Source organism: Bos grunniens, chromosome 11 (genome assembly GCF_055505025.1).
Source record: "Bos grunniens cultivar Pamir isolate PY7600 chromosome 11, Bosgru_T2T1.0, whole genome shotgun sequence".
Lineage (NCBI taxonomy): Eukaryota > Metazoa > Chordata > Mammalia > Artiodactyla > Bovidae > Bos > Bos grunniens.
Window position 1 is genome coordinate 56,308,133 of NC_141175.1, and position 18,838 is coordinate 56,326,970.

The window sequence follows — 18,838 nt, forward strand, 5'->3', positions numbered from 1 at the left end:
ACTCACTATGGCTATCTCTAGGTCCGTCCACATTGCTACAAATGACATTATTTCAGTCCTTTTAACGGCTGAGTAATATTCCACTGTATAAATGTACCACTTCTTCTTTTTATTCCTCTGTCAATGAACATTTAGATTGCTTCCATGTCTTAGCTATTGTAAATACTGCTACAGGGAACATTAGGGAGCAAGTATCCTTTCAGATCATATTTTTGTCTGAATACATCTCCATGAGTGGAATTGCAGAGTCATGTGGTGGCTCTGTTTTTAGTTTTTTAAGGAATTTCCGTATTGTTCTCCATGCTGCTGCTAAATTGCATCAGTCGCGTCTGACTCTGTGCGACCCCATAGACAGAAGCCCACCAGGCTCCTCTGTCCCTGGGATTCTCCAGGCAAGAACACTGGAGTGGGTTGCCATTTCCTTCTCCAATGCATGAAAGTGAAAAGTGAAAGTGAAGTCACTCAGTTATGTCCGACTCTTAGCGGCCCCATGGACTGTAGCCTAGCAGGCTTCTCTGTCCATGGGATTTTCCAGGCAAGAGTACTGGAGTGGGGTGCCATCGCCTTCTCTGATTGTTCTCCATAGTGTCTGTAACAATTTATATTAAGAGGGTTCTTTTTTATGAATATATTATAAATAAAAATTTTAATTATTTTCTTCTCACATTATTCATTGCATATCACTGTGTTGTCTTGAATTTTTTGTTCTTGTTGTTTTGTTTTGTTTTACTTAATAAGACCTACCTAATTAAGTCATTCCCACCAGAACAATCTCACCTTTGACTTCTGTAAAGTTAACTGATTATAGAACCTTAATTATATCTTGAAAATCTCTTTATAGTTAGTTCATATCTTTGTATAATCATAGGAGTAACAACCCAACACTTTTACCATATTTATTGGTTCAGAAGCAAGTTATAGGTGTAGCCTACCTCACTCAAGGGTCTGTGATTGCACAAGGACATGGGTCATTATGTGTATCTTCTTAAAATTCTGCCTACTGCAAATATATTCCTTACATGAAATTGTGGGATCAGTTGTTATTTTGAAAAAATTTGACAAAAGGCTCTCTCTAGAGAATTACACTTTCAAAAATTTCCTTATGGGCCTCAACAGTACTATGTGTTAATATATTTTGGAACGATATTAGTTTGACAAGTGAATTGGATATTCTCCACATAATTTTAATACTTTCTCCTATTATAAATGAAATTCAGTAGCTTTTCTTATGTTTAAGTACTATTTATATGTTATCTTCACTAATAGTATTTTATTTCTTCTTCCATTTTCCCCCTTTGGGTTATTAGTCTTTATCTTATTTATATGAGAATTTTTTTTAATATTAGAAAAATTAGGTGTGTCTGTGTTAGGAGTTGTAAACATTTCACAACTTTAAGTTTACCATCATTTTTCACTGTGTTTATAATTTAAAAAATTTTGAACCATGCAGAAATTTCTTTATATTATCAGATTCACATATTTTATTTTTTATGTTTTGGGCTTATCTATTGTTGCCAAAATCTGCTGGATCATAGAAAAAGAAAGAGAGTTCCAGAAAAAATCTATTTCTGCTTTACTGACTATGCCAAAGCCTTTGACTGTGTGGATCACAATAAACTGTGGAAAATTCTGAAAGAGATGGGAATACCAGACCACCTGACCTGCCTCTTGAGAAACCTGTATGCAGGTCAGGAAGCAACAGTTGGAACTGGACATAGAACAACAGACTGGTTCCAAATAGGAAAAGTGTACATCACCCTGCTTATTTAACTTATATGCAGAGTACATCATGAGAAACACTGGGCTGGAGGAAGCACAAGCTGGAATCAGGATTTCTGGGAGAAATGTCAATAACCTCAGATATGCAGATGACACCACCCTTATGGCAGAAAGTGAAGAGGAAGTAAAAAGCCTCTTGATGAAAGTGAAAGAAGAAAGTGAAAATGTTGGCTTAAAACTCAACATTCAGAAAACTAAGGTCGTAGCTTCTGGTCCCATCACTTCATGGGAAATAGATGGGGAAACGGTGGAAACAGTGTCAGACTTTATTTTTCTGGGCTCCAAAATCACTCCAGATGGTGATTGCACCTGTGAAATTAAAAGATGCTTACTCCTTGGAAGGAAAGTTATGACCAACCTCTGTTTAAAAACAGAGACCTTACTTTGCCAACAAAGGTCCATCTAGTCAAGGCTATAGTTTTTCCAATGGTCATGCATGAATGTGAGAGTTGGACTGTGAAGAAAGCTAAGTGCGGAAGAATTGATGCTTTTGAACTGTGGTGTTAGAGAAGACTCTTGAGAGTCCCTTGGACTGCCAGGAGATCCAACCAGTCCATTCTAAAGGAGATCAGTCCTGGGTGTTCATTGGAAGGACTGATGTTAAAGCTGAAACTCCAATATTTTAGCCACTTCATGCAAAGAGTTGAATCATTGGAAAAGACCCTGATTCTGGGAAGGATTGGGGTCAGGAGGAGAAGGCGATGATAGAGGATGAGATGGCTGGATGGTATCACGGACTCAATGGACATGGGTTTGGGTGAGCTCCGGGAGTTGGTGATGGACAGGGAGGCCTGGCATGTTGCAATTCATGGGGTCACAAAGAGTCGGACACAACTGAGCAACTGAACTGAACTGATTGTTTTTTATTTTTGACATTGAAAAACCAATTGCTAATATTGTTTCTAATAATTTGTGGTTGTAAAATTTTATGTGGGGACTTCCCTGGTGATTCAGACAGTGAAGAATCCACCTGTAGTACAGAAGACCTGGGTTCAATACATGCATCGGTAAGATCCCTGGAGAAGGGAATGACTACCCACTCCAGTATTCATGCCTGAAGAATTCCATGGACAGAGGAGCCTGGCAGGCTAAAGTCCATGGGATTGTAAAGAGTGAGATACGACTGAGCGACTAACACACACACACAAACAGACACACAATTTTACAATACATGTGTTTAAAATTTCCTGATGAATCGTGTTAAATACAGATTTGCATGTTTCACTAGGCTATGCACACCATTTACTGCATGTGTCTTTTCCCATGTGAACGAACTTTTCATAAAATATTATATCTTCTAAATATTGGCTATGTGAGTTTCTTAGGATAAAACCTGCCAAAGGCTTCTGCCTGCCTTTTTTCCTGGAAATGTGCCCTTGGAAGCTTGAGTCACCATGTAGAGACAAGCTACCCTGTCACTACTTTGGTGGAGAAACCACACAGAGAGATCACATAGAGAGATTGAGATACCTATGGATCCCCAACTCTTTCATCATTCAGTTCTCAGTTCAAGTACCAGTTTTTTGAGTGAAGAAGCTTTGGAGATGACCACAGGAATAGCCAGGATGAAAACCCCACAGCTAAGATGCTCCCAAATTTCTAAGCCACAGAAATCAAAGCTGATTATAATGATTATTTTAAACCACTGAATTTGGGAGTAATTTCCAACACAGTAGTAGTAACTAAATTTTTCCTGTGGTTTACAGGCTTTTAAAAACAGATTTTTTAAAATAGTTATGTTACCAGAAATATTCTTGTTTTTAAACCTCTAATTTCACTGGATACTAGTACCAAAAATAAAAATAAAAAAATAATGATAATAAAAGATATCTTTCTTTTATTTTCTGTATCTAGTCAAAATGTTTTCAGAGCTCTCCAATTAAGTGAAAAGATGTCTGTGGAACAAAAGAAATAGTTTAAATATTACCAAACTACTTATATATTCCTAGTTTTTAAATGAATGCCTCATTAAAAATATGACTGTCACCAAAATTCTGGTACCTTTCACCTAGAAAGCTCAGGACAGACACTCAACTGACCAACTCTAACTGTGGGACCTTATTCAGATTTTCCTAACTGTGATTTGTATCCTTTGACTCTACTCAATACTACAGGATGCTGGATTATTTATACATTTTAAAATTTTATGTTCAATTTTATTTTATATACAAATTCCTGTAGAAAAGAAGCCCATATCTTCTTGGAGGGTTCACACATCTGTGGTGCTCCTTTTAGAGGGGTATAAAGCCCTACAGTCAATCAGTGCTCCTTAAATAGCACTGTGTGATATTTAAGTGTTACACAAAACCATAAAAAAATAAATTTTCCTTTCTTCTTTCCTGAACTTAATATGTATTTTTTGAGTAGCACTGTATTTGTTTAGAGTTCTAAATTGAGTGGCATATTGAGAATATTTAAAATTCATGAGTATTATATTTACATCAAATACTGTTTTTATATTTCAAGAAAATTTCTGTGCCAGATTGCAGAAGAAAAAAGATTGTTTATGAAATTCAGCATTGAATATCCTGGTATTATTTGGGGAATCATCATCTATTTTATCCCAGATTTTAGCAATTTATAGAGATGACAAAGAAGATTAGGGAAAGTTTTAGATTTGTGTAATAGCTGCATTATAACTGTGCAATATTTGTACAATAGCTACATGGTACCCCTACTGTGTGGGACCATGAGGATTTTATACCATCTGTCCTCAGGTAAGACTACTAAAATCATATATAGTCAAGAGTCTATATTTTTTCCCCTTAAAATGTTTATGGAATCAAGTTATAAATATCAATTATTCACAGTCCTGGCTCTTAACCATTTAAAAAAAATCCAAAATATATCCTACCTTTGCAGAATAAACATTTTCCCCTAATTCATCATCAGTGGATATCATCTCTCTCCTATAACCCCACATTATTTCATTTCCTTATGCCCCTCTCCCTCCTTGTTTTGAATAGAACTCTGTCTTTTCTCACTGTTAGTGAGAAAAGGCTTTTCATACTAACTTTCATTGGGTAATTTAGAAATGCTCAATGAATGCTTCATTTTTGCCAGGAATTCTACAACTATTGGAAATGTAATGGTAACTCTGAAAGACAAGGTCCCTCATTTCCCATTGAGTATGTTTGGGGTAAATGAGGGACTGAATGAATGATTGTTACTAATACTATTGCTCTGTTGAAGTTAGGAATGATTCCTTTTTTATATTTGTATCCTCTTTGTCTATGATTGTCGTGTTGAATAAACATTAATTTGATTAAAGAAGGTATGATAGAATAGTATCCAAATAGAAAGATTTAGGAAGCAGGACCAGTGTATAAATTTAATATCAGGTTTATTCTGAAAATTAAATGGAAGAAGAAAATAACTGGAGTGGTGTTGATGAAAGCGATGCAGAGGGAGAGAGAAGAGCTTAAGAGTCCATCTTTGGGTAGCTATATAGTTGAGGAGAATGGAAAAGTGGAGATAAAAGGAAAGGAGCAAAAGACAGTAAAAATTGACAATGGGAAGCAGAAAATTGTTCAGTAAGGTAGAGTAAAGCAAATTATGTAGCATCAGTGATGCTAAATGAGCAGTGAGATGCTAAAGCAGATCCAGAAGCTAGAAGTTGGCAAAAATGCTTTCAGACCTCACATGATGTCATGGATTACTCTGAAAGCCCTTTTTTTTTCTTTGGATAGTTTCATGTATATGAGATTTATTTTCCCAACAAGTTATAAGTCCCTGTCACAAGGGCAGAGACCCCATTTTAATTTTACTCAAATTATTAACAACCCCTGGCCTAGAGACATCGCAGAATAGGATTTTCTTGAAAATATGCTGACTCATCTCCACCATTAGTCACATCACTTCACTGACGTCTACATTCCCTGATGTTTCTTATTTCATGAATTTATCTTTTTTTTTTCTTTTTCTGTTTTTGGACTAACTTTACGTGCTAAATTCAATGTTTCTGTCCTTTGTTTTCTTTCTTTTTATACCTTTGAAATTCTCAATCCTTATGAAGATTAGTAGTTGAAGTGGGTCCCTCCTGTTAACTAAGTTTGGATCTATAAAACAAAATACATAAAAACATAGGATAAGGAGCTAATAAATTTAGTTGGGGTCTCCACCATATACAGAATATATTAAAATACATTTTTCAACACGTTTAAGCTTGTTGTGATATTTATATTGATATTTGATAGTAACACATCAAACTTTGACCACCAATGCAGTATACATTGATGAGCTTGCTTTTATATCAGCTTACATTTGCCAGGAGACATCTGGTGGGATATACCTCCTCTATGGCCATGTAAGTTAGGCTTACCTGCATTTCTTCACTCCCATACATACAGTCATCCTGACATTTATGAAGAAGTCATGCTTCTGATTATATAACTCTTACCTGATATTTCTCAACTACAGTATTTGAACTCTTTTTTTATCCCTGAGTAGCTTGTTCTTGGTTCCTCAATTCATCTATCAATACCAGTTTCTTTGTTATCTTTGCCTGTATCCCTGTCTTGGTATTTTGTGCAGTATCTCTGAGAGCTCTAAAACTAAGACCCAAAACAGTGTGGGCAATGATATAAGTTCTGTCTGATTCCTGCCTTCCTATCTTCCATATAAAGCAAAAGCCTCAAAATGCTGAAGGAACAAAATTGGTCACCTTAACAGCATTTGTGAAGACTTGTCCTGGGCAAGATGCAGGAAACTCCTGGTTTCAGACCATTGGAGATCCTCTACCAATTAGGGAAGGGCAGGATCACTGAAAAGATGTCATTCTAAAGAATCAGCAATATAACATCTGATTAAGATTGAACAGACAGAGAAGGCAATGGCACCCCACTCCAGTACTCTTGCCTGGAAAATCCCATGGACAGAGGAGCCTGGTGGGCTGCAGTCCGTGGGGTCGCTAAGTGTCGGGCAGGACTGAGCGACTTCACTTCCACTTTTCACTTTCATACATTGGAGAAGGAAATGGCAACCCACTCCAGTGTTCTTGCCTGGAGAATCCCAGGGATGGGAGAGCCTGGTGGGCTGCCATCTATGGGGTCGCACAGAGTTGGACACAACTGAAGTGACTTAGCAGCAGCAGCAAGATTGAACAGGACAATAGAGAGTGCTTGTTCCCCCCTATATTTGGCCAGAAAACCTACTGCTAGAAATAGGGCAGGTGTAGAAAGAGAACATATGATCTATAAGTTGAAAGTGCAACACTCATTGAAGAAAACTCAGTAGGTTCCCATAGTAAAGAGTATGTAGTGCTGGAGGATTTTGATGTCTATAGTTTGCTGAGGCTAATGAAAGTAACAACAAAATCCAAACCCAGCACAACACCGGATTTGATGGATTTAATGTTGTCCCAAGACTTCCCTGGTGGCTCAGATGGTAAATAATCTGCCTGCAATGCAGGAGACTCAAGTTTGATCCTGGGTTGGGAAGATCCCTTGGAGAAGGATATGGATACCCATTACATTATTCTTGCTTGGAGAATTCCATGGACAGATGAGCCTGGCAGGTTACAGTCTGTGGGGTTGCAAAGAGTTGGACACTACTGAGCGACTAACACAACACAAAAACAATGTTATCCCACAATAAAATCTTAGCTGAAAAGAATTGTGCCCATCTTCTGGTATAACTATAATCTATCTCAATCTCTAGTGCCCCAAACAAAATGACTGGCTTTCAACAAAAATTTAAATCAAGAACAACTGGAGCCTATTATACAGAGTGAAGTAAGCTAGAAAGAAAAACACCAATACAGTATACTAACGCATATATATGGAGTTTAGAAAGATGGTAACAATAACCCTGTGTATGAGACAGCAAAAGAGACACTGATGTATAGAACAGTCTTATGGACTCTGTTGGAGAGGGAGAGGGTGGGAAGATTTGGGAGAATGGCATTGAAACATGTATAATATCATGTATGAAACGAGATGCCAGTCCAGGTTCGATGCACGATACTGGATGCTTGGGGCTGGTGCACTGGGACGACCCAGAGGGATGGTATGGGGAGGGAGGAGGGAGGAAGGTTCAGGATAGGGAACACATGTATACCTGTGGGGGATTCATTTCGATATTTGACAAAACTAATACAATATTGTAAAGTTTAAAAATAAAATAAAATTTAAAAAAAAGAAAACAAGAAGTAAAACAATATACTGCAAGAGACAACTCAATTTCCTAAACCAAACTGAGATATGGCCCAGATGATGGAACATCTGTCAGGAAATTTAAGATAATTAGTATTAATATGTTAAAGGTTCTATTACAAAAGGTAGACATCATGCATCAACAAATAGGGAATTCCAGTGGAGACAGAAGGAGAAGAGAGAAAGAGAGAATGGGTCAAAATAAAAATTTCAACAGATGATGGCTGAGAATTTCCAAATTTAATGAAATAAAACAAATCAAAGATTCAAGAAGCTAGGGTTAGGCTGCTAAGCTGCTAAGTCGCTTCAGTCGTGTCTGACTCTGTGCAACCCCATAGATGGCAGCCCACCAGGATCCCCCATCCCTGGGATTCTCCCGGCAAGAACACTGGAGTGGGTTGCCATTTCCTTCTCCAATGCATCAAAGTGAAAAAAATAAAGTGAAGTCGCTCAGTCGTGTCCGACTCCTAGGGACCCCATGGACTGCAGCCCACCAGGCTCCTCTGTCCATAGGATTTTCCAGGCAAGAGTACTGGAGTGGGTTGCCATTGCCTTCTCCGAATAGGGTTAGGCAAACAGGACTTAAAAAAAAAAAGTATATAAATGTCAAATAAGTGAATGAATAGGAAAAAAATCATCAAGATATATCAGATTCAAATTGCTGAAAATTAAATGTGAAGAGAAAATTTTGAAAGCCCCACCAAATAAAAAGCATAATATGTAAAGAAGAAAAAAGAGCATCAGTATTCTCCAGGGAACACTGTAAGCTGAAGATAATGAAATTGTACATTTTAGGTACTGAAAGAAGAAAGTCTGTGAACCCAGAATTCTACATCTAGTGAAAATACCTTTCAAAAAAATGAAAAAGAAGATTTTTTTCAGATAAAAACTGTCAGAAGTCTTTGACAGTACATTTGCACTCTAAGTAATATTAAAGCAATTTTTAAACAAAAGGAATTGTATCAGACTGAAACGTGGAACTATACACACTTCCAGGAGCATATAAATGAAGAATACTAGAAATTTGTTGGTTTGCAAATTTGGCGACTTGTCAAATAAAATCTGAAACTGGCCCCCATACATGCAGGCAAGGAGAAACTGCAGAAAGAGACAGACCACTACAGATTGGAAGGTGGCAGATTTAATGAGCAAGGGAATTTACATTACAGGCTTGCCTTGTGTGGCTGCAAGATAGTAGATCTCTGCATTTACCTACCAGAATCTTGAGTTTATATGGAGGCTATAACTGAGTTCAGTCACCTCCACCATCCAGATGGTCTCAACAACACATTGCTCTCTCAAGGGTGCATCTTTTAAAATAGCTCAAGCCATGGGAACCCTTGGCAGAAGGACATTCCAAAGAGAAAGTGAAAGTGAGGAACTCCCTCTGGCCCAGCTCAAGTCAACAGAGGACCTTCTCCAACAAAGTAACATAAATTAAGGTAAATATAAAATTTAATTCTTCTTTATTTTCAATGACTAAAAAATATAACTCCAGGTCAAAAAGTAATAGCAATGTGTTGCATGTTTAAGGCACATGCAAAAGTAAAATGCATTACAATAATAGCACAAAAAGACAAAGAGAGATTGGTAGTAGACTTCTGTGAGATCTTCACATTACACGTAAAGTTCTTTAGTGTTATTTTAATGGCATCATCATTCAGTCACTCAGTCATGTCTGACTCTTTGCAACCCCATGGACTGCAGAAAGCCAGGCTTCCCTGTTCTTCACCATCTCCCAGGGCTTGCTCAGACTCATGAGCAACTTTGGGATGCCCTCCACACAATTTCATCTTCTGGCATCCCATTCTCCTCTTGCCTTCAGTCTTTCCAAGCATCAGGGTCTTTTCTAATGAGTTGGCTCTTTGCATCAGGGGCCAAAGTATTAGAGCTTCAACTTCAACTTCAGTCCTTCCAGTCAATATTCAGGATTGATTTCCTTTAGGTTTGACTGGTTTGATCTCCTTGCAGTCCAAGGGACTCTCAAGAATCTTCTCCAACACTACCATTGAAAAGCATCAATTCTTTGATGCTCAGTCTTCTTTATAGTTCAACTCTCACTTCATACATGACTACTGGAAAAATCATAGTTTTGACTATATGGGACTTATTGGCAAAGTAATGATTTAAATAATATTTTAAGGTGGACTATGATTAATTATGGAAACAGTGTCAGACTTTATTTTATTGGGCTCCAAAATCACTGCAGATGGTGACTGCAGCCATGAAATTAAAAGACGCTCACTCCTTGGAAGGAAAGTTATGACCAACCTAGATAGCATATTCAAAAGCAGAGACATTACTTTGCCAACAAAGGTCTGTCTAGTCAGGGCTGTGGTTTTTCCTGTGGTCATGCATGGATGTGAGAGTTGGACTGTGAAGAAGGCTGAGCGCCAAAGAATTGATGCCTGTGGTGTTAGAGAAAACTCTTGAGAGTTCCTTGGACTTCAAGGAGATCCCACCAGTCCATTCTGAAGGAGATCAGCCCTGGGATTTCTTTGGAAGGAATGATGCTAAAGCTGAAACTCCAGTACTTTGACCACCTCATGCGAAGAGATGACTCATTGGAAAAGACTCTGATGCTGGGAGGGATCGGAGGCAGGAGGACAAGGGGACAACAGAGGATGAGATGGCTGGATGGCATCACTGACTAGATGGACGTGAGTCTGAGTGAACTCCGGGAGTTGGTGATGGACAGGGAGGCCTGGCGTGCTGCGATTCATGGGGTCACAGAGTCGGACACGACTGAGCGACTGAACTGAACTGAACTGAACTGATTATTAATTAAACATGTATAGATTAAGTCCTGGAGAAACAACAAGCACACAACAGTTAGAGAAAATGAGTTGTGTCTTACACTGATCTCTCCCTGCTGCTTGCACTGAGAGTAACCTTTTGAAAAGGGAAGTGTCCAGGGATTTCCCTGGTGGTCCAGTGCTTAAGAAATCACCTTGCAATGCAGGGGATGCAGGTTTGATCCCTGGTCAGAGAACTAAGATCTCATATGTCTCAGAGCAACTAAGCCCATGAGCCACAACTAGAGAGCCCATGTGTGACAACTGCTGAAGTCTGCATGTTCTGGAGCCAGAGCACCACAATGAAAGATTCTACATGACACAATGAAGATCCTGCATGCTGCAATTAAGATCTGACACAGACATATATATGTAGTGTCCATGAACATTATGAGTAACTCTATAAAGTTACATATATATATATATATATATATATATATATATATATATAAAGTGTCTTTAAGCATTATGGGTAACTATAAACAAACTGAAAATTTACCTGTAGTCCAACAGACAAGATTAAACAGTGTTCGACACTGATGTTAAATTTAAGCACATAAGTAGACAGAAAACTTCCTCTTTCTCCAACTAAACCATCAGATAAACCCTGAAAACTAACACTTCAGAAGTTCCACATGTCATGAAGCACTGAAGATATTTTAGTACATGCTAAGCATCCATGATGCACCTACTAGGCAACAGGAGAGAGAGCCTCCCTCTGTGCTGTTTTGGAACTATGAAATCATAATTTAACAGACTTGCTTCCCTGCTTACCTTAAAAGGGCATCCTACCATATTAATATGCAAATGGTAACAGCTACTAAAGCTATTCTCAGGTTTGGCTGCTTGAAGTCATTTTTAGTTCTGTGTAAATTTGTTGCAAGTAATAGCTCACAAAAGGACATAAATAACACCTACATCAAGGCCAAGTCCATTACTTCAGGGACACAGGCGTGAATAAGTAACTCCAAACAGATCATGGTTTAATACATTTGTATATGGGAAGACTAACTCAAAAAACCCTTTACTCTGAAAATCAATTCTTCCTCTCAATACCTGGCTCATGTGGAGACAGTGGAGTTTATAGCACAATAGCACCAAACTGTCAGTTTTAGCACAGTCATTAAATGAGAGGCATATTTCCCATCCAGATGATATCCATGCCAGAGGCTAAAGGTTTATGTTTATATTGTAAACCACCAAGATAAGGGCTTCCCTCGTGGCTCAGACATGAAAGAATCTACCCGCAATGTGGGAGACCTGGGATCGATCCCTGGATCAGGAAAATTCCCTGGAGAAGAGAATGGCAGCCCACTCTAGTATTCTTGCCTGGAGAATTCCATGAACTGGAAGGCTATAGTCTGTGGGGTCACAAGATGAATATTTACAAAGAGCCTGTCATGCTAAGAAACTGTGTTCATCTAACACTGATCCTTCTACTCCAGCACACCCTGCCCTCCTGTATTCCCCTCCATGCACTCTGATTTCTGGTGAATTCACCAAATGGATAAAATATTAACACTGAAGCTTTGGAGGTTTTTCTGATTTAGAGTCCACCTGGGAGCCCTAGATGAGTCAGCAGAAAACTCATGTTCATCTTTCCCCTCAGTCCATGTGAAACAATTTCTAGGAGGATGGGGAGTTTTGTTGAGGGACAGGCTCACTGAAAAACAGTGCAATGAGGAAAACATGCCCCCCTCCAATGTTAAGCTCAAGGATTTGCATGTTTAGGACAATCCTATATCATGCTTTTACTGTTGATAAGTAGAGACTCAGATTTACATTCAAGTCTATTTTCCGCTTGACAACAGAGGATGAGATGGTTGAATGGTATCAATGACTCAATGGACATGAGTTTGAGCAGGGTCCAGGAGTTGGTGATGGATAGGGAAGCCTGGTGTGCTGCAGCCAATGTGGTCTCAAAGATTCAAACATGACTGAGTGACTGAACTGAACTACTTTCTGCTATCTAACAGTTGGGTGACTTGGGATAGGTCACACATGCTCTGTAGGCTTCAGCTTCCTACACTGTGAAAAGAGATCATGTTACCTCATGGTCATAATGATATTTAGATAAGACAACAGGAATTGCCCATCACAGAACCTAATACGTAATCTGTTATTAACACTGATCAGTAAATTCTATCATCTTTCCTTTGGCTTCCAAAGCTTCACTAATATAATCTTCTGTCTTTGTCTAATGTAAACTATGTCCAATCCATTTTTTGGATAAAGAAAGTGTGCAACTAAGATATTTCAAATTAAGCAATTAATGCTTCTGACAGCAGTTCTCTCTCTCTATGTGTGTGTTTGTGTGCTATGACCAGTGCATTCTCTTGGAAAAATTCTATTAGCCTTTGTCCTACTTCATTCTGTACTCCAAGGCCAAATTTGCCTGTTACTCCAGGTATTTCTTCACTTCCTACTTTTGCATTGCAGTCCCCTATAATGAAAAGGACATCTTTTTTGGGTGTTAGTTCTTGAAGATCTTGTAGGTCTTCACAGAACTGTTTAACTTCAGCTTCTTTAGCATTACTCATTGGGGAATAGACTTGGATTACCATGATAGTGAATGATTTGCCTTGGAAATGAATAGAGATCATTCTGTTGTTTTTGAGATCGCATCCAAGTACCGCATTTTGGACTCTTTTGCTGACTATGATGGCTACTCCATTTCTTCTAAGGGATTCTTGCCCACAGTAGTAGATATAATGGTAATCTGAGTTAAATTCACCCATTACAGTCCATTTTAGTTTGCGGATTCCTAAAATGTTGACGTTCACTCTTGCCATCTCCTTGGGGATGAATGTTTGACCACTTCCAATTTGCCTTGATTCATAGACCTAACATTCAAGGTTCCTACGCAATGTTGCTCTTTACAGCATTGGACCTTGCTTCCATCACCAGTCCCATCCACAACTGGGTGTTGTTTTTGCTTTGGCTCTGTCTCTTCATTCTTTCTGGAGGTATTTCTCCACTGATCTTCAGTAGCATATTGGGCACCTACCGACCTGGGGAGTTCATCTTTCAGTGTCCTATCTTTTTCCTTCTCATACTGTTCATGGGGTTCTCAAGGCAAGAATACTGAAGTGGCTGCCATCCCTTTCTCCATTGGAGAACACTTTGTCAGAACTCTTCACCATGACCCGTCCATATTAGATGGCCCTATACAGCATGGCTCATAGTTTCATTGAGTTAGACAAGGCTATGGTCCATGTGATTAGATTGATTAATTTTCTGTGACTGTGGTTTTCAGTCTGTCTGCCCTCCGATAGAGATGGATAAGAGGCTTATGGAAGCTTCCTGATGGATGAGACTGACTGAGGGGAAAATTAAAACGATTCACAAACTTCTCTGGTGGCTCAAATGGTAAAGAATCTGCCTGCAATGCAGGAGACCCAGGTTCAACCCCTGGCTTGGGAAGATATCCTGCAGAAGAGAATGCCTACCCCTCCAGTATTCTTGCTTGGTGAATTCCATCGACAGGGGAGCCTGGCAGGTTACAGTCCTGCCAGGTCTGTAAGAGTTCACAGAGGTCACAAAGAGTTGGACACGACTGAGGAACTAATACTTTCACTTCACTTTTTTTTTTTTTTTAGGAACTCACAGAATCTGTGTTCGAAATGTGGCAATGCTTCAACTCCTGTTTTTAAACTTAAAGCCTTTTCTGAGCTACCAACCATAACCTGCTTCTTTTCCTGATTTAAGTACTTGACCTTGACTTTAGTCACTAACTTCTGTCTCCAGAACTCTCATCGAAAAAGCTACTTCCTATCTATAATACTCAGTTTTTAACCTCTATGAATATATATGTAACTTCTACACTTCTTACTTAATACTTTAAACCTCTCCTAGTGATTCAAGGAAGCAAAAGCCTAAATTAAAATACTATTCTCAATATTTTTATCATGATTTTGGTGCAGTTTACTCCGATTTTCTGTTTCTGTATCCATAATAATATGTGCTTCAAAGATTTGTTGTAAAGATCAAACAAAGATTAATGTATCTAAATGTTCCAAGAATAGTTTCTGGTATATTGTAGGCACAGATCAAATTCAATTTCCTATTTCAATTGATATCTATGAAATTAATAAATGTATAAAATACATAGCATCTGACACTCTCTATGCACATTCTAAGTTATTCTTATTATTACATTCTTTAGTTTCCTGTTTCCTTCACACTCTCCTTTCTTTACCATCATAAAAATACCTTATTTGGGGGGGTGATCTGAGCAATATTTATCACACAATTAAAATTTATAAATATCTTTTCATCAGAACTGAAATATTTCCTTTGTTAAATAGTTTCAAGCCCTCCTCTGCCTTCCATCTCAGCTGACTCACTGCTATAACCACGTAGGAGGAAAAGTATGAACAGCCTCTCTGTTTCCTAACCACAAATCTGCTGACATGAGAAGGTAATTTGAAAATAATGAATATTCCCTTCAAGGTACACATGGAAACTATTGTAAATTCTCCCCCTTAAGTTTACTCATCTATCAAATAGAACAGAAGGTTCCCACCTTATCTCCTGGAAATTGCTGCCAAGTGGATATATTGATTTAGCTGGCCATTTAATGGGCTGTGTGTCTATTATATTTTACCACATTGGTAAATGGGGTTTATTTAATCCCATTCTCAGTTTAAAAGGTTTCAGCATTGATAAAATCTGCAAAGACAGATGTGCAATAAATTGTGCTCTTTTAATGGAATTACTACAGAGAATAAAATGCCAAAGAAAGATGCTCACCCCAAAGTGTAAATCACCTGAGGATTTCTCTGCTTCAAATATGTTTTGGAAGAAATGCTGTTGACAAGTTGAAATGTTTAACTCTTGTAAATACAGCTTCTCTTTTCAAAAATTTATTTTCCTCGTGTCAAAGTCATTTTCTGACAAGTAAAAGAAAAACAAAGAATGGAAAATTATACCATCCATTGCACTAATTTATTTAGCAAATTAAGATAATGCAAGCAAGATAAAATTTAATTTTATATCCATGATACATATCACCTCTATCTATAGTAAGTAAAGTATGTTAAATATGTGTGTTAAATATGAGCTTCAAATTTATCTCTCCTGCTTGCTTGAAATTTAACAGTCACTAGTTTACTGTATATATGCTGCTGCTAAGTCACTTCAGTCATGTCTGACTCTGTGTGACCCCATAGACGGCAGCCCACCAGGCTCCCCCGTCCCTGGGACTCTCCAGGCAAGAACACTGGAGTAGGTTGCCATTTCCTTCTCCAATGCATGAAAGTGAAAAGTGAAAGTGAAGTTGCTCAGTTGTGTCCAACGCTTAGCGACCCCATGAACTGCAGCCGACCAGGCTCCTCCATCCACGGGATTTTCCAGGCAGGAGTACTGGAGTCTAATATTAAATGGCTATTTTATATATAATTGTCTCACTTATACATTCCTCCCTATATGTCTTATTCTGCAAATTTCTTGTTGTTCAGTTGCTCAGCCATGTCCTACTCTTTGTAATCACATGGACTACAGCACACCAGGCTTCCCTATCCATCATTATCTCCCAAAGCTTGCTCAAACTCAAGTCCAGTGAGTCAGTGATGCTATCCCACCCATATCATACTCTGGTGTCCCCTTCTCCTCCTGCCTTCAATCTTTCCCAGCATCAGGGTCTTTTCTAATGAGTCAGCTCTTCACATCAGGTGGCCAAAGTATTGGAGCTTCAGGTTTAGCACCAGTCCTTCCAATGGGTATTTCAGATTGATTTCCATTAGGATTGATTGGTTTGATCTCCTTGCTGTCCAAGGGACTCTCAGAAGTCTTTTCCAAAAGTAGTTCAAAATCATCAGTTCTTTGGTGCTCATCCTTCTTTATGATCCAACTCTCACACTGCACATGACTCCTGGAAAAACCATAGCTTTGACTAGATGGAACTTTGTCAGCAAAGTAATGTCTCTGCTTTTTAGTACACTGTCCATGTTTGTCATACAGTTTCTTCCAAGAAACAAGTGTCTTAATTTCACAGGTGCTGTCACCACCTACAGTGATTTTGGAGGCCAAGAAAATAAAGTTTGTCACTGTTTCCACTTTCTCCCCATCTATTTACCATGAAGTGATGGAACCAGATGCCATGATCTTAGTTTTTTGAATGTTGAGTTTTGAGCCACCCTTTTCACTCTCTTCTTTCCCTTTCCCTGGAGTAGGGAATGGCAACCCACTTCAGTATTCTTGCCTAGAAAATTCCATGGATAGAGGAGCCTGGCAGGCTACAGTCCATGGGGTCACAAGAGTCAGACTGAGTGACTTTTATGTTCTCCTTCACTTTAATCAAGAGGCTCTTTAGTTCCTCTTTGCTTTCTGCCAGTAGTGTCATCTGCAATCTGAGATTATTGATATTTCTCCCTGCAATCTTGATTCCTGCTTGTGCTTCATCCAGCCTGGCATTTAGCATGATATACTCTGCATAGTAAGGAAAGTTATGACCAACCTAAATAGCATATTCAAAAGCAGAGACATTACTTTGCCAACAAAGGTCCGTCTAGTCAAGACTATGGTTTTTCCTGTGGTCATGTATGGATGTGAGAGTTGGACTGTGAAGAAGGCTGAGTGCTGAAGAATTGATGCTTTTGAACTGTGGTGTTGGAGAAGACTCTTGAGAGTCCCTTGGACTGCAAGGAGATCCAACCAGTCCATTCTGAAGGAGATCAGCCCTGGGATTTCTTTGGAAGGAATGATGCTAAAGCTGAAACTCCAGTACTTTGGCCACCTCATGTGAAGAGTTGACTCATTGGAAAAGACTCTGATGCTGGGAGGGATTCCCCAATTCTTCCCCAGCAGGAGGAGAAGGGGACGACAGAGGATGAGATGGCTAGATGGCATCACTGACTCGATGGACGTGAGTCTGAGTGAACTCCGGCAGTTGGTGATGGACAGGGAGGCCTGGCGTGTTGCGATTCATGGGGTCGCAAAGAGTTGGACACGACTGAGCGACTGAACTGAACTAACTGACTCTGCAAAGAAATTAAATAAGCAGGGTGACAACATACAGTCTTGACATACTCCTTTCCCCATTTTGAACCAGTCCGTTGTTCCGTGTCCAGTTTTAACTGTTGCTTCTTGACCTGCCTACAGGTTTCTCAGGAGGTAGGTAGGTGGACTGGGATTCCCATCTCTTTGTCTGACTCTTTGTGACCCCATGGACGGTAGCCTACCAGGCTCCTCTGTCCATAGGATTTTCCAGGCAAGAGTACTGGAGTGGGTTGTTATTTCCTTCTCCAAAGAAGGATCTTAGTACTTATTAAATTCTATTATTCGTTTGGCCTCCACAGAGATGCTTCCCAACTATACATGAGCCATATTTGTATCTCCATAAAATTAACTCATGCTCATAGTGATTTCAGAAAAAATCTAAAAGTCTAGAAAAAAGTTTTGAGAGAGTAAAAAAATATACAAATCAATCAGTGTTGACCATTGTCTTCATTTGATAAATTTCCATCAGATTGTGTCATATACACAGCTTGTCTTTTGCCTTGACTCATATTTATATCACAAGAACTTCATCAAAAGTTATAAATATACATTTTTAAAAATATTTATTTATTTATTTTTGGCTGTGATGGTTCTTCATTGCTGCACCTGGGCTTTACTTAGTTGTAGCAAGTGGGAGCTACTCTTTCTTGTGATTGTGCAGGCTCTTGGAATACAAGCTCAGTAGTTGTGGCCCATGGGTTGAATTGTTCCAGGGCATGTGGGATTCTCCCAAAATAGAGATAGAATTTACGTCCCCTTCATTGGTAGGTGAATTCTTAACCAGTGGACCACCAGAGAAGCCCATAATCATCATTTTTATGACTATAATAGTCTGTTTTAAAGGATGCATAATTATAATTTTGGATATCTACTTTTAACCAATATAATATTGTAAAGTAATTAACCTCCAATTAAAATAAATAAATTTATATTAAAAAATATTTTCTTTCAGTTTTACTGAGACATAATTGATATGCTGTATTATAAAATTTGAGACATAGAGCAAAATAATTTGGCATAATGCATATATTGCAAAATTATTACTACAATGTTTAGTTAACATCCATCCCCTCATATGGATACAAAAAAAGCTATCATGTTGTACATTGCATG